The following is a 21,925-nucleotide window of genomic DNA, read 5'->3' on the forward strand; positions in this document are numbered from 1 at the left end:
TCTGAAATACATTATGGATTCTAGACATATCTGATGGCAATGCTATTCTGTAAGACAACATGCCAATCTATCCTGACTTTTGAACGGTCCTACGTATCGAGGATTCACTTTTATAGCTTTATTAAATCTAAGGATTCCTTGCATTGATGAGACCTTTATATAAGCCTTTTCACTCACTATGAATTCCACTTGTCTTCTTTTAAGATCAGACTAACTCTTTTGCTGGTCATATGTAGCCTTGAGTATATCTTTGATAATGACCAATTTTTCCATTGTCGCTTGGAATAGTTCTGGCATGTCATGGATGTCTCCTTTATTTTGTCCCAGTACAGTGGTGATCGACACTTTCGTCCGTAAAGGCTTCAAATGGAGTCATCCCAATATTGACGTGATAATTGTTATTTTAGGCGAATTCTATCAGGGGTATATGTTCACTTCAATTACTACTGAAGTCTATGACACATGCCCTTATCAAACCCTCTATGATTTGAATCATTCTCTCTGTTTGACCATCATTTTAAGGGCGATAAGCCGTATTAAGAGTGACTTTTGTTCTCATGGCTTTTTGAAAGCTCTACCACAAACGTGACACAAATCTTGGATATCTATCCGACATTATGATTGTTGGCACTCCATGTAGCCGCATAATGTTATCCAAGTATAGAGTAGTCAACTTGTCAATATTATAATTCCTTCGAACAAGTGGAAAGTACGTAGATTTTGTGAGTCTATCTACGATGATCCATATCACGTCTTGACTCTGTATTAACTTCTGAAATTCTACTACGAAATCCATGGAAATATGTTTTCATTTCCATTCTGGAATTCTAACTGTTGCAGTAATTCTCCATGTCGCTGATGATCGACTTTCACTTGTTGGCATACTTGTCACTTAAATATAAACTCGGCGACATCTATTTTTTATTCTGTTTTGTCAGAAACTTTTTTTTCAAATCTCTATACATCTTTGTACTGATGGTATAGATCTGGAATGTTGACTTATGCGCCTCTAACATTACTTCTTATCGAAGATTTTCGATGTCTGGCTCACACAATCGTCCTCTCATCCCCAAGATTATGTTTGGGTCCACTTGAAAATCTGACGACTTTATTTCCTTGGCTTGTTCTTTGAACTTCTCTAGTGTCATGTCTCGACTCTGATTTAGCTTGACTGCTTCTAGAAGACATGATTGCACAGAGAGTGATGCTAGGGTTATCTTACCCATGTTTGACTCAAAGTATTGGCTACCTTATTTGCCTTGCTGGCGTGGTAGCTTATTGTCAAGTCACATTCTTTGAGTAACTTTATCCACCGTCCTTGTCCCATTTTTAATTCTTTTTGAATGAACAAATATTCGAGACTTTGTGGCCAGTGAGTGAATACTTCACACTTGGCATCGTAGAGATAGTGTCTCCAAATTTTCAAAGCAAAATCACTGCTGCCAACTAGAGATCGTGAGTAGGGTAGTTTTGCTCATGCGGCTTTAGTTGACTAGCCTGTCTTTCATGAGTACGCCTCTGAGATCTTTCTTTGATACTTCGTTGTAGATGGTAAAATCCTTGTCCTCAGTAGATAATACCAACATTGGTGTAGATGCTAGCTTCTCCTTTAATGTTTGAAAGCTCTTTTACATCTTTATCTTCAGTTGAATTCATAGTTCTTTTGTGCGAGTCTCATTGGTGATACGACTACTGAAGAGAAGCCCTCAACAAATTTCAGCTAATAGTCTAGTAATCCAAAGAAGCTTCTAATTTTGGTTGCATTCTTATGTTTCAGATAATCTAGAATTGCCTCTACTTTTTTAGTTCCACTGATGACCTTATTTTGAATGCTGACATTAGGGTGTTCTGCTTTGACCTTTAGCTGATTATAGCTTGACCTCAGGTCGAGTTTGGAGAAGACTGTAGCTCATTTAAGTTGATCGAAAAGACCGTCTATTATTGGAAGAATATATTTATCTTGATTGTGATCTTATAGAGTTCTCTATAATCTATACACAATCTCATACTTTAATAATGCTTCTTTACAAATAGGACCGGGGCTCCCCAAAGAGATGCATTTGGCCTAATCCATTTTTTTTTGTCTAACAACTATTGGAGTTATTATTTTAGCTCATTGAGTTCATCTGGAGCCATTCGGTACAGTTTATTGGAGATTAATGCATCACTGGTACCAAATTTATCTCGAACTCTACTTCTTAGTCCGAGAACATTCCAAGAAGCCTTTCTGGAAAAACGTCTGAAAATTTTCGTATTACTTGAATATCTTCCAATTTCAGCTTATCTCCTTCTTGCACTTTGTTCACCATTGCTAGGTAAACTTATTCTCCCGATATTATGGCTTTCCAATTCTAAGTAACAGAAAAATGCATTTCTGTTCCTTGGCATCGCCATGGTATCTGATTTCTTCTTGGTTTGGGGTTCAGAGTTTGACATTTTTACTCTGGCCATCTACTATCGCACGGCTCTTAGCTAATCAGTTCATCCTTAGGATGGCGTCGAAATCTACCGAAGTGAGTTGAATTAAGTCGGCACTGAATATATGCGAATTGAAACTAATTTTATCTTATCTTGAAATTACCCCAATTATTATCTCAAAACTTAAAACACATATAGAATATTGAAACTTAACTCAGTATTGATCTATAGCTTATTGACTTAAATCCCGAAAATTATAACCTAGTCGTTACCTCAAATAATTATTCTTTTACTAAATCTTATTTTCATCAAGATCACGAGCCTATCACGCTCTAAAACAAATGAGTTCATTGAATGTCATTCTCTTTGAATCATTTTTAGTACCATAAAAATCAAAACTTATTGTACTATACTTTCCTTGATACCCATCAATATCTCATAATTTATTGTTTTTTTACGTAAGGTCGTAGCCTACTTGTTATCCCAAAATAATATAAATTCCTTAACCTGATGATATTTTCTCACAAGATATTCCAATGTTCTACATATTTAAAGTTAGCGCTTAATATTCTTAATAACCCAAACATATTGCTCACACAATTTACTATCGACACAAAATCAACTTCTATAGTACAGTACCCAAAACTTATGATATAATCCTTATATCAACTTTTCTCATATTAGTTTTCATAAATAACTTATCATCCTCGAGTCAATTTTTTTTCCTTAAATCAGAAGCTTAAGTCAACTTATCTCTAATAGATATATTCCCAAAATAAATACAAATACTAATTGTCCTCATAATAAAATTTCAAAAAATCGACAAGTAGTTCAAGAAACACGTTGAACGAGATTTTCGAGAAAGTTTCCAAAAGTAGAAAGTTTGGACATTGACCCATGGATAGAAAGAATACGTCGAGAGGATTCTAGAACAGTCGACGGAATTAAATTCTGAGTTTCCTATGAAAAGTTAGGAATTCTACGAAACTTTCCTAAAATAGCAAAAAACGCGATTTCGGAGGTCTAAACGAAAGATTTTCTTGTTTTCGGACCACGCCTCACATCAAAGTTGTGAATAATACTTGTTGGGAGTTCCGAAAGGGACTGCATCAGCCTTTTGTCATAACCTGACAAATTTTTCTTCCCAACTGGATTATGAACCTGGCGGCTCTGATACCACTTAAATGTCACACCCCGAGATCGAGGTTAGTTGACAACGACGTTGTTTTACAACCACACAATTGAAAACAACAAGCCTCGTAGTACAGTATAAACCAAAAACCAGTTTATTACTCATAATCAATCAAAAGATTGTCTTTACAACGTAGATTCTTAAAATGATAAAAATAATATGCGGAAGCTTTTACAACTTACTAAGCCAAAACTAAAATAAACTTCTTGAATCATCTTATTATCAGCCCCAAAACTGGTCTTGCTCTTCCTCCTCGATTTTCTTTTCTGATTTATCTGGGAGAGTAGAGTAAGGGGTGAGTATTTTGGGAAATACTCGGCAAGTGGGGGCCGTTCGAGCACAATATAACAACATGCATAATTTCGAAAATCACATGACTTGCACTTACATAGCATCATTCATATCAGATGCATAACATTTACCAGCACTGAGATTCATCCACTTTCTATGGTTTACTGATATCAGTCCCTAATTTTTACTCCTCTAAGGGGGCGAGGCCGTATAGCGGTTATGTCCCCCACCGCGTAAGGGTACGTCATGGTTGGGATTCCCACCCATATACAGTCGAATCCTCACAGTGCCCAAAACCGTATGACAACCAACACAAGAACGGAGTAGAAGAAGAATTGTACTCGATCGCATTTTCGAAAACGAAATAAATATTCATAAACAAAATTTTATCTTTAAAACACGCCCACTTACCTTAGACTGAAAGAAAACGTGAAGAACTCTGAAACTCTAGAAGAATCATGCAACCAACCCCTCGAAAACGCAGCAGCACATCTACAAAAAAATCAGCCGTCTTGAAAAATTCACTGCGCCTTATTTCACCGTTGGATCGGACTCAAAATTTTACAGTACGTTCACAAGTACGTTAAATATATTACGAACGGTGAAGATCGGGTTTGGAAGTCATTTAGGCCTGTTCATACAGAAAAACCGTAGGTATGCTGAATTCCCGCCTAAAATCTGAGCAGTTTTCTTTCAAAGGCTATAAACAAAAAACTAACTGTTGGATTTTGCTGAAATTTGGATATGTTATGTGAAACATACCGAAGCATATTCTGAACGGTAAAGATCAGATTCCAAGCACCCGAGTGAGAGAAACGAATTTCTGAACTTCGAAAGAATTTTGACGACTCGTGCAGAATTTTTGGGAGGAATTTCGAAAATTGAAGAGCAAAATTTCGAAATTTGCTTGCTAGAATGAGGGGTGAATTTTGAATGAGAGTGTCTTCTTATTTATATGAGTGAGATGAAAATCTTACCATAATTCGATTGATACTCTTTCCAAAATTTGGAGATGCTCCTTCAATAAATATTGATATGCTTCCTTGTTGAGAAAAGCTGCCTTGTACGTAATATTTCCTTCCAATTTGATTGATGTCCAGCCTTATTTCGAAATTAATACATGATTTGCACTGGAATTTGAATTTCATGTATTTATTGGCTTGGAATCTCCAATACCATGTATTATTTAATATTTTCAAATTTATTATAAATCGAAAATAAAGTCTTATACATGTCTATATTTAATTAATTGCATGTCCAAAAATTTGGGTTCTCACAAGTAGTAAGAACAAGCAGATTCCAGACTTCTACCGAAACCTTATAGCAAATTATAGTAAGTGGGCTTATGTATAAATATCTTGAAATCAGTTTGATAATTCTTGTTTTATATATTTCCGATCTCTGATTTTGAGGCACTGAAACCTAGTGAAAAAATGGTAGGAATATATATTTTGAACATTTTTGAATTCTGATTTCTGATTCTGGCCTCACCCTTTAGAGAAGAAAACGTATAGGAGACTGATATCAGTTTAACCATGAAATTCACAAACGTGCTCAGTGCTTACTTACTTGCTAATTTCTGATTTCTGTTCTGAATATTGATTCATGTTCTGAAAAGAAGAGTTTTCTGTATATTATTTGTATTACTATTTATGTTGAAAATGATTTCGAAAACTGAGAGTTATTCTCGCCCCCGTTTACTGAGTGACAACCATATCACTCACCCACCGAACCCATCTCAGATAAGAACGAGGAAGAATTGTTAGAAAATGAAGAGCGGACTCAATTTTGGGGATGATAAAGAAGACTGTTCTAAATTATGTTTCCGTTGTATATGTTAAAATGATGTTATGTTTGGTTTTACATTTTCGCTGTAAAACATTTGTTCTTTGAGTTGTATCAGACAATGAATATTATGAATAAAAGACTGGTTTCTGAATTTTGTACTTCTGAGGCTTGTTGTTTTCGAATGTAAATTTGAGAGCAACGCCGGTGTCAACCAACCCCCGTCCCGGGGCGTGACATTGAAGTGGTATCAGAGCAAACCAGGTTTCATAATCTGGGGAGGAGGAACTAGAAATAATTAGTTCTGATAGACTTCTGAAAATAAGTCCTGAAAGTTACCGAGATAGACTACTGAAAATAAACTATTGTAATAGACTACTGAAAATAAGCTACTGTAATAGACTACAGAAATAAGTGGAAAAAAAAAATCAATAGGCCAAAATCAGTAGACCGGAACCAGCAGATAACCGAAAAACAGTAGCATCAAAACCAATAGTCTGGAACTAGAACCAGCAGATGAAAATCAGTAGATCGGAATGCAGCAGACTGATTTTAACAATGCTAGAAAACAACAGACTTGACTGCAGTAGCATCAGAATTTCAGTAGGAAGTGAATTTCAGTAGGCGCATGCAGTAGGCCTTGCAGATTGTATGGAAGTTGAGGTGTTTTTCGCACAAACTTCAAACGACCATAACTTTTGATCCAGGAAGAATTTTTACTATTAAAAGATACGGTTAGAAAGCTCTCGACGAGAAGAACCTAACCTAGAACCAAAATTTCGTTCTAGCACCGCCGACGAACCCCAAAATCCTTCGTTTAAATAGGGATATCATCATTTTCGTAAAATTTTTCAAATTTTTGAAACTTTGAAGAATTTTCATTTTCAAACAGCTCAGTATTTTTGCTCCAAATTTGGTACACTTCATGTTCTTGATGTGAAGGATTTTTAGTAAATTTTTTCACGAGATTCTGAGACCAAAATATTTTGAGCTATTTCTTCCATTGAATTTTATAGGCTGTACTGATTCTGTTCATTCCAGTAATTGTCTATAGGTCGACTTGTATTCTTGAGATCATTTTTGAAACTTCACTCTCATGTTTTGGATGTAGTATATGGCTGACCAGAGTAGCTACATTAAGAGCTTAGAGAAGAAGCTAGAGAAACTAAAGGAACATAACTACAGCCTAGAGCTGGACAAAGATGAATTAGAGCGTCGAGCAGAACACTTAAGAAGTGATTTTCAACGATATGCTCACTATCTGCATGAGGCAGAAGAGGGGAATAGGAAAGCTCAAGAGGAGTTCGAAACCTCCCAAAAGACTGTTGCAGAGTTAATCGAGTTACGTGATACCTTGGTTGAGAAGATCCAAGTGCTTAAGGATCAAAATCACCAACTCGTTCACCAGCATAATCAGTATAGTGAACAGACTGATGCTCAGATTCAAGAGCTGCATGACACTGTTGAAGTTCTTAGCGACCAGAATGCAGTTCTGCATGGTCATATTGAACATCTAGAAGCAGTAATAGCCTACCATGAAGACGAACCTGAGGAGGATCCCGAAGAAGATGAAGAAATCGCAGAGGATCCTATGGATTTGAGATTAGGAGAAGAGATAGATTAGACCATCAGTAGTAGTTTTTTGTAATAACACTCGTTCCAATTACATTTCTGTTAGTATTTTCGATGGTTAGTTGTAATTGCACTTTCTTGAGAAATCAATAAAAATTTATTTCTATCCATTGGTTTTATATTTAATTTTGAGCAATTACTCAATCATTTTGCTTCCTATGTTTAGTCTCTATTCTGCCATCAACTTTAGAACTTTCATAACTGTAGGAAATGTAGGGACGACCAGTTAGAAACTATCGCAATCCTCGCTACGGCAACCGCAACAACAACCGCAATGATGAGGATGCACAGCAACAACCACCAGCAGTTAGCCTCAGCCAGGCGGACCTGATGGCTATAGCCACGATTGTGGCAACCACGCTACAAGTGTTTGTCAACCCTAATGCTAATCAGCCACCACCACCACCTCCTGCTCAGAATGGGACTAAGCAGCACTATGAGGCTCTCCAAAGAGCAAGAGTCCCAAATTTCGACGAAAGCTCCGATCCTGAGGTCGGACAGAATTGGATGAAGGAGGCGGAGAACCATCTTCGACTACTTGAGGTTCCACATGGGATCAAGGTAGATGTGATTACACCTTTTCTTGTGGATAAAGCAGCCAAATGGTGGGAATGAGTCTCACCAGCTATGATAAGGGCGGGACCTATCACTTGGCAAAGGTTCCGAGAGGCATTTCTGAAGCAGTATTTCCCGACAGCAGTTCGAGTGCAGAAGCTGTCAGAATTTGAAAGCTTGGTTCAAGAACCAAACATGACAGTGGTGGAGTATTCATCCAAGTTTCACTCATTGGGAACTTACTCCCCAACCATCATGGGAGACGAGGCCTTGAAGATACATCGCTTCAAGAAAGGATTGAACAGCCGCATTCAATCTGCCCTTGATGTTATCGAACCCGATAGTTTTGATGAATTGATGGGAGCCGCCATCAGAGCTGAGAATGGAGGCGTGAAGGTAAGAACAAACTCAAACGTCCTCAGTCAAGCCAGTACCAATCGGGCCAACAATTCAAGAAGCCTAGGTTTTCAAGCAATCAATTTACCAGTGTTCCATCCAAAGGAACCACTTCTTCTCAATCAAGCAAAGAGGGAGTCAAGTGCCAAACTTGTGGATTCGCTCACACTAGTGAATGTCGTAGGAATTCTGGAGCTTGTTTCCGTTGTGGAAAGACTGACCATCGCATTGCTCAATGCCCTCTTCCAGATCCAAGGAAAGGTCCAGCAGGAGGAACAACTACAAACAAGCCTAAGGAAAACAAGACAAATGCTCGAGTTTATGCTCTTACTCAAGAAGAGGCTGACAACTCAAATGATGTCGTAGCAGGTACCATTGTAATCAATGATATACTTGTGTATGTGTTATTTGATTGTAGTGCTACACATTCATTCATGTCTAAGGGATTTGCCAAGAAGTTAGGAACTAAGCCTGATAACTTAGAAGAACCATATAGAGTGGCAACTCCTGCAAATCGGATTTTAGAAACTCGCATTCTATATAGGGATATTGATGTTCTCATAGATAATCAGAGTTTCAAGACAAACATAATCCAACTAAACTTGTTGGAATTCGATATAATTCTTGGAATGGATTGATTAGCCAAGAATCATGCTTTAGTAGACTGTCATGGAAAGACGGTAACCATCCAAACTCCACGCCAAGAGAAATTTTTGTTTCGTGGTAAGACAAACGAACGAAAGACTCTTCTTTCTGCTTGCCAGACTTGGAAAGCCATGAAAAGTGAAAAAGAAGTTTACCTAGCTATGTTAAGCGAGGTAAAGAAAGAAACAACACTTACGCTAGAAGAGATTTCGGTAGTACAAGAGTTTCCAGATGTATTTCCTGAAGAACTCCCTGGCGAACTTCCCGACCGCGAATTGGAATTTGAGATTAATTTAGTGCCCAATGCTACACCAATCTCAAAAGCACCGTACTGAATGGCTCCAACAGAGTTGAAAGAACTCAAAGAGCAAATTCAAGAATCGTTGGATAAGAAGCAAATCCGACGAAGCGCATCTCTGTGGGGAGCTCCTGTCCTATTTGTAAAGAAGAAGGACGGAAGCATGAGATTATGTATTGATTACAGGGAACTGAACAAGATCACAATCAAGAATAAGTACCCGCTTCCAAGGATAGATGACCTGTTTGACCAACTCAAGGGAGCTACAGTCTTTTCCAAGCTCGACTTAAGGTCAGGCTACCACCAACTGAAGGTCAAGACAGACGATATTCCGAAGACAGTCTTCAGAACAAGGTATGGACACTATGAGTTCATGGTAATGCCGTTCGGGTTAACAAACGCTCCAGCAGTATTCATGGACCTCATGAACAGAGTGTTCAAACCATTTTTTGACAAGTTTGTTGTGGTATTCATAGACGATATTCTGGTATATTTGTCAAGTGAGGAAGACCACAAAGAACATCTTAGTCTCACCCTCCAGAAGCTGAGAGAAAAGGAACTGTACGCCAAGTTCAAGAAATGCGAATTCTGGCTAGAGAGTATCGCATTCTTGGGACACATAATATCAGCAGCAGGAGTATCTGTGGACCCTAAAAAAGTTGAAGCAATCTCAGATTGGCCTAGACCAAAGACTATGACAGAAATTTGAAATTTCTTGGGATTAGCAGGCTATTATCAAAATTTTGTTGAATGATTATCTTCAATAGTAATACCTCTCACCAAACTCACACAGAAGAACTCTAAATTTCAATGGAGTGAAGATTGTGAGAAAAGCTTCGAGACTTTGAAGAAGAAGCTTACCTCCATGCCAGTGTTGGTATTATCTATGGAAGGCAAAGACTTTACCATCTACAGTGATGCGTCTCAAGGAGGTTTAGGATGTGTACTCATGTAAGAGGGAAGGGTGATTGCATACACGTTGAGGCAGTTGAAGCCGTATGAATAGAATTACCCAACACATGACCTCGAGCTTGTAGCAGTGGTATTTGCACTGAAGATTTGGAGACACTATTTATATGGTGCTAGATGTGAGATATTCACCGATCATTAAAGCCTCAAATACTTGTTCACTTAGAAAGAGTTAAACATGAGACAAAGACGGTGGATTGTACTCTTGAAAGACTACGACTTGATGATAAGCTACCACCCAGGCAAAGCCAACAAGGTAGCAGATGCTTTAAGTCGAAAGAATACGAGTAAAGTGATCCTGACATCACTTTCAGCACAACCATGTCTTCGAGAGACAATCAAAATAAGTCAAGATAGAGATTCCGTTTTGGTAAAACTAAAAGAGCAAGTTAAAGAAGAGAAAACACCAGATTTCGAGACGGATAACAAGGGAATCTTGTGGATGAAGGGACGATTGTGCGTACCAATCATCAACAACCTTCGACAAGAAGTAATGTCTAAAGCACATATATCGAAATTTTCAGTCCACCCTGGCAATACCAAGATGTACAGAGATTTGAAGAAAAATTTCTGGTGGAGTGAAATGAAGAAGGACGTGGCAATGTTTGTTTCTAAGTGTCACGTGTGTCAACAAGTCAAAGCAAAACACCAGAGACCTGGTGGACTTCTTCAACCATTAGAAATCCCGGAATGGTAATGGGAACATATTTCTATGGATTTTGTAGTTGGTTTACCCAAGTCGAGACAAGGTCATGATGGCATCTGGGTAATCGTAGATAGACTCACGAAATCTGCGTATTTCTTACCTGTCTACATGAACTATAATCTGGACAAGCTAGCCACACTGTACATGAATGAGATCGTACGACTATATAGAGTTCTAGCTAGCATACTATAAGAAATAGATCCGAGGTTTACATCACGTTTTTGGAAGAGCTTTCAACAAGCTATGAGGACCAAAATTACTCTTAGCACGGCCTATCATCCTCAGACCGATGGCCAAACAGAAAGGACAATTCAAACTCTAGAAGATATGCTGAGAGCATGTGCTCTAGACTTTAGTGGTAATTGGAGCGAACATCTGCCCTTAATCGAGTTCGCATACAATAATAGTTATCACAGTAGTATTGAAATGGCATCATACGAAGCTCTGTATGGACGAAAGTGTCGATCACCATTGTATTGGGATGAAGTAGGGGAAAAAGCCATCGTTGGACCTGAACTAATCCAAGAAACCGTGGATAAAGTTGCTATGATCAAAGAGCAACTAAAAGCTGCACAAGATCGAGAGAAAAGCTGGGCTGATCTGAAAAGAAGACCTGTAGAATTTGTAGTGTGCGAAAAGGCATATGTGAAAGTGTCACCCATGAAGAGTGTAATCCGATTCAATAAGGCTGGGAAACTGAATCCCAGATATGTTGAACCTTTTGACATTCTAGAGAAAGTGGGAACACTTGCTTATAGATTAGCACTTCCACCCGATATGTCAAGGATCCATAATGTTTTCCACGTGTCATAGTTAAGAAGATATATTTCCGATACAAGTTATATTCTTGAAACTGGACCACTGTTGGTTGAGGGAAATTTAAATGAAGAACTGAAGTATGAAGAAATTCCAATTCGAATTGTGGATAACAAAAACCAAGTACTAAGGCGACGAACTATTCCATATGTCAAAGTACAATGGTCCAATCACATTGAAAAAAGCTACTTGGGAGTTGGAAGAAAAGATGCGAGAACAATACACATACCTCTTTGAGGATCATGTATAGCCAAGTTTCGAGGACGAAACTTCTCATAAGGAGGGAGGGATGTCAGAACCCGAATTTCCTGCACTAGCTAGCATTTTTGCAGCAGCTAGCGAAATTTCAGTAGCAATGCAAAATTTCCAGCAGAAGCTAATAATTCAGAAGCTGGTATCTTTCCAGCAGATTAGAATCCAGCAGCAGACAACAGGTAAAATCCAGCAGTAGAAGAACGAGATTCCAGCAGATAGTTACTGATTCAGCTTATGACTTGTAACTGAAGCATTTAACATGGAATAAAGGCTGTTAATGTCAGATTATAGCCATTAAATGGGGAGGCTGACGGTCAGAATTTTGCCTATAAATAACACCCTCAAACCTTTGAATTGGTGTTACACAAATCTTGAGATTATCACTTGAATTTTTGAGCTAAGAGATTGCTTATTTTCGAGCAGTAGAAACTAGTAGCAAGAACAAGCAGATTCCAGACTTCTACCGAAACCTTATAGCAAATTATAGTAAGTGGGCTTATGTATAAATATCTTGAAATCAGTTTGATAATTCTTGTTTTATATATTTCCGATCTCTGATTTTGAGGCACTGAAACCTAGTGAAAAAATGGTAGGAATATATATTCTGAACATTTCTGAATTCTGATTTCTGATTCTGGCCTCACCCTTTAGAGAAGAAAACGTATAGGAGACTGATATCAGTTTAACCATGAAATTCACAAACGTGCTCAGTGCTTACTTACTTGCTAATTTCTGATTTCTGTTCTGAATATTGATTCATGTTCTGAAAAGAAGAGTTTTCTGTATATTATTTGTATTACTATTTATGTTGAAAATGATTTCGAAAACTGAGAGTTATTCTCGCCCCCGTTTACTGAGTGACAACCATATCACTCACCCACCGAACCCATCTCAGATAAGAACGAGGAAGAATTGTTAGAAAATGAAGAGCGGACTCAATTTTGGGGATGATAAAGAAGACTGTTCTAAATTATGTTTCCGTTGTATATGTTAAAATGATGTTATGTTTGGTTTTACATTTTCGCTGTAAAACATTTGTTCTTTGAGTTGTATCAGACAATGAATATTATGAATAAAAGACTGGTTTCTGAATTTTGTACTTCTGAGGCTTGTTGTTTTCGAATGTAAATTTGAGAGCAACGCCGGTGTCATCCAACCCCCGTCCCGGGGTGTGACAAAAGTAGAACAACTGAATCAGAACATAATAGTCTGAATACCTCTTACTACTATCAGATAAAATAACTAGACGACGATTCAACGGATACTTGTCATTAAATGCATTTAATATGACCATTGAGATCGAAGGCTATATATAGCTGATTGAATCAGTTGAAGAAGGTTACTGGTAGTGAGTGAATATACACGAAAAAATCAAGCTACAATCTTCAATCAGTTGCATTACATCTTTCGAGTATTTTCTCAGTTTATAGATCGTACACTCAAACTCTACATTCATTGTATTTATTCGTAGCATTTAGGCTACCAATTAAGAGCTTTTCAGTTAATCATTGTATAAGTGTTGTTAAACTAAGAGTTTCGGTTTGACAGTGTGTAAGATCAACTGAAGTTGATTATTACAATCTGTTGTAATATATCAAAGTCTTTTAATAAAATCATATCCTCGTGTAGAAGGGGTGACGTAGTAGCATTTGAAGTATCCAAACATCCATAAAAATATGTGTGTTCGTTTCAATTGCCATTTCAGTTTTATATTATATCAACACTAAGTATTCAATCTATATTTCAGTCTTAATTTGCACTATTATCAGTTTACAGATTTATATTGACAAACAAGATTTTAGGATAAGTTCCTCAAATAAATGATTCACATATTTGAAAAGAATATTAAAATATCAAGTATTTATTCAATCTCTCTTCTAAACACTTAAACTACCTTAACACACTAGTAGAAAAATCGCTTTTTACTTCGCGTATTCAATGAAGTAATAAGGTAGTTAATTGCCGAAGTATATGGACGTGAAGTAATAGATGTACCTTTTACTTCGCATAATAACTGAAGTTGTTTGATTGAAAATACTGAAGTCTTTGGCCGGTTTTCGAAGGAAAACCGGTCCAGAATTGGACCGGTGCCGAACTAAAAAATGTGTTTTCCTTCATCGATTATTGTAAATAATGAAGTAATATATTATATATAACTTCGTCTTAATTATTATTTAGCGAAGTAGTTTATAATATTTTACTTCATTATTTACAATAATCGACGAATTAATTCATCTGAAAGACCTCGTAGTTATGTATTTTGATGAGGTAATAGACACAAACAACTCCACAATTTATCCTATTTGTGGAAGTAAATATAATCTATAACTTCAGCATTTATCCTATTTGTTGAAGTATTTTATATTATGTTACTTCACAATTTACATTTAGTGACGAAGTAAGTGGTTCGAAAGACTTCAGTAATTTGTATTTTGATGAAGTAATTGCACAAAACAACTTCGCTTTAACAGAACAATGTTGAAGTAAATTAATTCTATCACTTCGTCTGATTTTTTATTGACGAAGTATTTAATATTATGTAACTTCACAATTTGCAAATAACAACGAAGTAATTTACCTATTACACTTTATTTTTTTTTATTTTGATGAAGTAATTGTTAAAAAAAGACTTCGCAATATATGACTTAATACACTAATATAATTAAACTCATAAATTATCCATCTAAAAATTATTAATATCCACGAATCCACAATTACATATTCATCAATCCACAAGTAACCCAAAAAATGTATCCACAAAACCAAAAGTATATCCAAAAATCCACAATGACAAACAAAATATTTGTCCCAACATACACCATCAATCTAAGCACCTACATAGGAGTAAACAAATTCACTTCATTCACTTCTAACCTCGTCATATTGACATTGGGTGTAATATTGGTTCTTGATGCATCCTGCAAACTGAAATTTGAAACATAAAAAACGTAAGGCTAGATGAGCCGCCAAGCTAGCTAGGAAAATTAAAACTTAATCTTGGAACACAAATATAATTAACCCATGCTTAAAAACAATTATAAGAATTTCCCATGTACAACATATTTTTTTCGAAGAACAAGCTGTCACAAAAAAGTAAAATCATATTAATTTGAGGATTAACGTAAAAGAATTAATATATGAGACAATTTTGATATGATTAACATGATGCATGTACCAATAAACGCAGACAACAAGAGTCTCGAGTTCAATCCGATATGAGGGAACCAATAAGGACAGATATAGACCAAAAAAACAGGAAAAGACAAAACCAGATCACCTTAAACGCCAACAAAATCTGAAGCCACCCAACTTCTTGTTTCAAGAAGCGAAATCAACTTAAAAGTAAGAACAGATTGAATTTGTGCCACTTGGAAATGATACAAGAATCTTGAAAAAAAGACAACACTTACAGTCCAGAATCATACTCCCGTATATGATTTCTGGGCTTCAAATTTCTTGATAAAACCAACAACCCACCAAATAAAACAAATGAAAAGAAAGTATTTTAACCAAAACATATATCAGCAATAAACAGAATAAACACAAAAGCTTAAGATTACAACACATAAGATATGAAAATCAGGAACAAAATTTCCTTTTTTTATCAATAATATAAAATATATCACAATGACAACAATTCATCTCAAGCAATTATCTCAACAATAAAATATATTCCAATGGCAACACATTATCTCAACAATAAAATATATCTTAATGACAACAATTCATCTCAATCAATCAACAAATTTATCCCAAGAAGAAACTCACCATCTTCTCCAACTGTGGATCATCGCAATCGACTATCTCTTTCATGTGCCTCATCACACAATATCCACACTCAACCGAACCACTTTGTTTCAGATTACCCTATAATGGAATTGAAAAGTTAATGCAACAATCACAATCTAATTAATAACCACTACCAATTCATGTATTCATAAATAAGTACGATACATACCGTCAATATTTTAAAACCTGGCCCTTTAGAAATATCCTTGGAAGCATTGTACATCTTCACCCCACTACATTTTAAAAAGTAAAAAGTTATTTGAATATGCAAATATATTATAAAATATACCTTCAAAATATATTATAAAATATAACATCAATTTCTCGGGAAGTTCCGAGGTAAATGAAATGAAATAATATTATTTAACTGAAGATTCCAATGGCGACAAAGGGATATTAAATTAAATTTATTTCAACATGCAATCTGGCTAGCTCCCAAAGTAAACCTTGCTAATTTTTACTACAATTTAGACATCGATCGGGTTAAATCAACAAAGAGAACAAAAAGGAGGATTATGATTTACAGAAAAAACTTACCAAACCATCCGGGGGAAAAAGGCAAGCAAGCGACATCGTTGGGATCCACTCCTCTTTCGACAATTGTGCGATTGAAAACAGCACTAGCAAGCGGAGCCCGGATGGTACTCTCCATATCCTCCAGCGTCACCAAAGGGTATCCTGAGATGTGGCTTGTGTCCTCCTCCGTCACAGCCCCGCTTTCAATATCCACCGTCAAGATGTAACTCTTCCCGGCGGCGCGTGCAATCACGGACGCTTTCCTCGGTGGCAGATCATCGCCCTTTCGCCACTTCAGGACCACATCCTTGTCGGGCTCTTCCAAAACCAAGGAGTGAACTGCATACGCTGACTTTTTGAAGAATGATACGATAACTTTCTGCACTTTGTTCATCTCCTGGATGGTGAGCGGGTCGAGGGGGTGGTGAGGCACGTCCTCCGTGTGGTCACGGCGTAGCACGGCCTCGGTCGGGTGGCGGAGGATACGGTTCTTGGAGGTGCACCAGGCGGAGTTGGTGGCGCAATGGAGTAACTCAACCCTATCTGAGACAGGATTCGGGAAATTGAAAACAATAAAGACCGTGATGGATATAATGAAGAACGGCGGTGAGTGGAACGGCGTGGTGCTAGGGTTAATTTTGAAAGAAAATGTGGATGGATATAATGAGCTCGTCTGTGAAGGAAATATGATATAATCGATATTATTCAGCGACGGTTTCTAAAAATCCGTCGCTACTAGCGAGGATTTTTGACAAGTCCGTCGCTAATAGCGACGGTTTTTTATAACACCGTCGCTGACTAAATCGGCGACGGTTTAAAACAAACCGTGACTGATGTGTGAGGGCAGTGTCTCTTGCGCATATGCGCGACACCGATGCGGGCATATGCGCGAGGTAGGCAGAGGACCTCGCGCATATGCGCGCTCTGTCGTTCGCATATGCGCGAGGAGGCCAGTAGCTACGATGCGAGAACAGAGACACTCGCGCATATGCGCTGAAGTGTGTGCGCATATGCGCGAAAAAAGCGTCGCTATTAGCGACGACTTTTTGAAAAACCGTCGCTGATTAAATCAGCGACGGGTTTTTAACTACAAACCGTCGCTAAATGTTCAGTATAGTTTATCTTTCTTTGTTAATCGGCGCGGTTCATCTTATTACTTCAGCATGAACTTATTTTTCTTATTTTTTTACTTCGTCAACATTGATATGCCGAAGTAAAATATAATAAAGAAATATAGTGAAGCCCGTGTTTTTAAACATCCGAAGTAAAATATATTATTTTACTTTGCTTGTGTTATTACTGAAGTTATTGGTAATGTATTACTTCGTAATTTATTATTGCCGAAGTAAAGCCTACCGAAGTAAAATCCGATTTTTCTACTAGTGACAGATCCTATTAGTTTCGGAATTCATATTATATTTAAGCATCCCTAATTTTTACAACAAACAATATGATTTTTAATTACACAATATATATGTTATTTTTACTTTCTTTTTACTAACATAATATTTATTTTTGAGTCAACATAATGAAACCAGTTTAAACTACGTTCGACACATGACGAACGCAATTGCAGATTTATCCATGTCTTTTGATATTTTCCACCCAAATTTCTTTGTTTGGAAGCTCGTAGATTTCCTTATTTGTTTGTAAATCTTGTGATTAATGATATTTTTCAATCTCAATAATGTTATAAGTTTGAAGTAAAAAAAAAAATAATATGTAATTTTGAAATTCCCTGAAGTTGCAATTATAGCTCGGCGTCAATAGTTAGTAACTGAAGTTCATGAGATATATATATATATATATATATATATATATTCAATTGCAATCTGCATATTTCTGAAAGGAGAATCGCACTGTAAACTATAACCTAAAGGTGGGTGGGGGAGAAAGAACCTTTTTCTGTATCATCACATACTTGAAAATAAAGAGAAACCCCCACACCTTTTTATATTTTTTTATTTGTATTCTTTCAGTTTTTTATTTGGGATGTCTTTCAACATTTTTAGGGCTTCGTTCAAAAGATTCTCAAAAACTCCAACGGAAGTGATGTGACGACAGATACATCACTTCACATGGTGAAAAGACATTACCCCAACCTTTTCATTTCATATATAAATTAATATTAATTATGCAGCTACAGAATTAAACAGGTGAAAGGTGAAATTATTTGAATCTGATATGTATATGTAGCTAAAGTATGACTTTCTAAGAACATATTTTTTATGAACACTCCTTTTGCATGATTTATGCAGGCATATTAACATTACAATACTTTTTTATGGAAATTATATGTTAATTATCAATTTAATTATTTAAACATAGTACAAGAATTAATCAATTTTAATTTGATATGGAATCGGTCTGTAAACCCTCTATTAGTTTTACACATAAGTTATAAAGGTTAAAAATGATAACTACTGATTTTTTCATGCCGCCAATGTTTGCAATAAAATTGATTAGTCTAATGAAGATTTCTACGTATATTTCGTACAAGAGCTTAGTGGCTTCATGAAAAGAAGTTTGGAGCATAGTTTTCCACTTGGACTATGAACCTTTGCAACGGGTCGGAAGTAACAGTAACTTGGATGCATACACGTATTGTTTATTTAGTAGCATTTAAAAAAGAAAAGAATACAGCAAACTTTAAATTAAATTGCATTTCATCTGTGCAGGAAGCCAGAGATGAAGAGGGACATTGTGGTAATTGCAGCGGCCGAGCAGAAGACATGCCTGGGAACTTGTTGCTACCAGTGAGCTGCGAGCCCCCAGATACCACTGTCTTCAAAGAATTTGTTCTTCAGTTCTTGATCTTCACGAAACCCTAATTTGCAGGTATTTACTGCTAACGAATATTTTTCATCATCTGCAAAGAAAAATATTCATAGTTTCACTAGGGTAAATTGATTGGGCAATCAATACTCCTCAGCAAGATGAATCTGTACATGGACAAGCAGGAAGTAGGACAATACTCTCAATCTGCAGATATAATTCTCAAGATTGTAAACCTGTGCTCAATACTGTCTAATCTGCAAGAAGATGCAAACTCATTTTTTTAAAATAAGAAGATGCAAATGCTTAAAAACAAGTATACGTATAAATAATAAAGAGACAAAGGAATCCGTATGACAAAAACTAATATACAGGTCTAATCCAAGAACAAATTAATCGAGGGAGCTCCCTTCAGTCCAAGAACAAGAAGTTTAAGATTCAACTTGACTCCTGCTTCATTTACTCAGCTACTGAATAAAACTGATCATGATATTCAGCATTTGGATGAATGAGTCGGCAGCAAATTGAATCCCATACACATCCCTAGTATTAGACTAAAGGAAGCTCTCTTCAGAACAAGAGAATCCATTGAAAAAAAGAAGAAAAATAACCCTTTTGTCAAGAATCAAAACTATTCTTGGCCATCAGTTCAGAAAAAAATAAAAACTAATTCGGCTTTGAACCCAAATTAGAGAATATGGAACCCAAAACCTCAAGAAACCCTGTAGATATATAGGCACGGCGCGGGTTGAAGTTACCGGCCGGCCCATTTCCTAATATCTTTTCGAAGGTAATATTCAAACTTTACTTAGAACTAATCAGGGGAATCTGCTTTGGAGAAGAGAGAAGACAGAAGAGAGAAGAAGAGCGGTGGTTATTGTTAATGAAATATTGGACGAAACACTGGCTTTTATAGCGAGAGAAAGATGAGAATTAGACAATATTATAGCTAGATAATTAACAAATGGCAATTAGTAGCTGTGGAAGAAAGATTCATATTCTTCGCTTCTAGCTACTGTTTATAGTAACAGCGCGTCACTTCCATATATATACAGGAGAGCTTTAGAGCAGTTTAATTAATTCAAACTCTACATAAAATAATGATTAATTAGTGTGTAATTATTTTTTATAACAGAGTTGCTCTTACATGTAATCTTGCTTTCCAAAGTTACCGGTGATATCTGTATACACCAACATCATCTGTTCCCACTTTAATTTTTTTTTATCTTATTTTCCAGATATAGTTTTGGGGCATTTAATTAATTCTTAATTAGTATGATTTATTTATTTCCAGTTAATGTTGAATAAATTGACAAATACTATTGTTATATCAAAGTGTAAAGTCAACAGTGATCCTCCTAATTAATGTTAGGGAAAACTACAATTGTGGTTTTAAATAATTAACTTTTGGGATTTATAGGACTTTTGGGATTTATTATCTATTTTTCAATTTTCAATCTTACGTTTTTTTTTTTTTTTGCAATTTTAATTTTTTATGATGTAAAGCTGATGTGATGTTGACATTTGTGGTAACAAAAATCAGCACTTCAAATAATAAATTTATCAAAAAATTGAAGATACAACATTAAGACTGAAATTTGATAATATAGATGACCAAAAACCGTAAAAAAAAAACAAATATATATGACCAAATATGCAATTTTATCTCAATGTTACAAATCATCTAGTGATTGCTTGATATTAAGGAAAAACATTAATGTTGGCTAATGAGTATTAAATAGTAATTTTCCGAAACGATACAAGGGTTGTGACGACCTATCGTGTAAACAAGTAGGCCGATACACAACAAAATTAATCATCTGGAGTTGCAAGGTCGAAGTGTGTTAGATGAATAAACTTGTTATACTAAATATAAATAATATTATGTATATAGGTTAGTGATGGAGACATTGTGAGACTAAACATTAATAAACAATAGTAAGCCATCTATCTGTATTCTATTTTGTGTGTGTATATATATATATATATATGTAGATATATATGTAGATATATATATATACCAAACCCTAGATAAGTACAGTTCCACATTTTTCTAACACCAAGGATGTTGAAAGTACATTTGTATCTATATTTTTTTTTTCATAAATAGGCCAAACTAGGATTTTTGTGCTGTGGCATACTCAATATTCCATAATTGGAAATAGAGTTTAACCCTTTGCACATGACATCACATTTTGAGAAGTCCCTATCTTTAACAACTAAAATTACAAAATTATTGAAACACGCCATTTATCCTATCTCATGATATCCTAGAAATGTTAATGGAACGGATATGATTAGACTCAAGATCCATCTATAAAGAAAACTTTGATCTATTATCCGTCTCATATTCGTACTGGTCTGAAAGTTTGGATTTGAGACCCGTCCCATGACCTATTTAGTATGTTCAAACTCTCTACAAAGAGTAAGGGTTTATTGCGGATTTGGGTAAAACCTGGACTCATTGACATCCATGTATCTCCCTTGTCCCAAACATTGGGAAAGTGAAATTAACTACATGTTCCAATAATGGATCTAAAACAATATTCTAACAAAAAATTGAATGTTGTTTGGACATATGTATCCCTGAAGATTGATGTATTGGTTGTTTTAATATATCTTGAGTAAGAATATTCAGCAACGCATCAAAATTTGAAATAAATGTTAATTCCTTCACTTGCAAGACTTGATTTAAGTAATGAATCCTGCAGTTTTAGTTGAGGATAGATTAGAGAATATATATAATAAATTACGAAGGGCCGGGGAATAATTGAATCGAAATCAAAAAGAAAGGGCCAATGGGAATAGTACTCGCATCACGTTGTCTTGTCAAACCAGAAAGGCTCCATGTCAAATGGTGTTTTAACCTAGGCTTACCCTTCCCAGT

At 36.0% G+C, this 21,925-nt stretch overlaps 2 long non-coding RNA genes across 2 annotated transcripts; one reads left to right on the top strand and one right to left on the bottom strand.

The window, feature by feature from the left end:
* Window positions 1-14,640: 14,640 nt before the first annotated feature.
* On the bottom strand, window positions 14,641-15,974 carry LOC142541516 (uncharacterized). Its single transcript, XR_012819361.1, has 3 exons — window positions 15,917-15,974; window positions 15,727-15,825; window positions 14,641-14,883 (listed from the first exon to the last, which is right to left on the bottom strand). It is a non-coding gene; the product is annotated as an uncharacterized LOC142541516 (long non-coding RNA).
* Window positions 15,975-16,047: 73 nt separating this feature from the next.
* Window positions 16,048-19,648, top strand: LOC142542911 (uncharacterized). Its single transcript, XR_012819599.1, has 2 exons — window positions 16,048-16,869; window positions 18,942-19,648. It is a non-coding gene; the product is annotated as an uncharacterized LOC142542911 (long non-coding RNA).
* Window positions 19,649-21,925: the final 2,277 nt, after the last annotated feature.

This window comes from Primulina tabacum, chromosome 4, assembly GCF_025594145.1.
Source record: "Primulina tabacum isolate GXHZ01 chromosome 4, ASM2559414v2, whole genome shotgun sequence".
Taxonomy (NCBI): domain Eukaryota; kingdom Viridiplantae; phylum Streptophyta; class Magnoliopsida; order Lamiales; family Gesneriaceae; genus Primulina; species Primulina tabacum.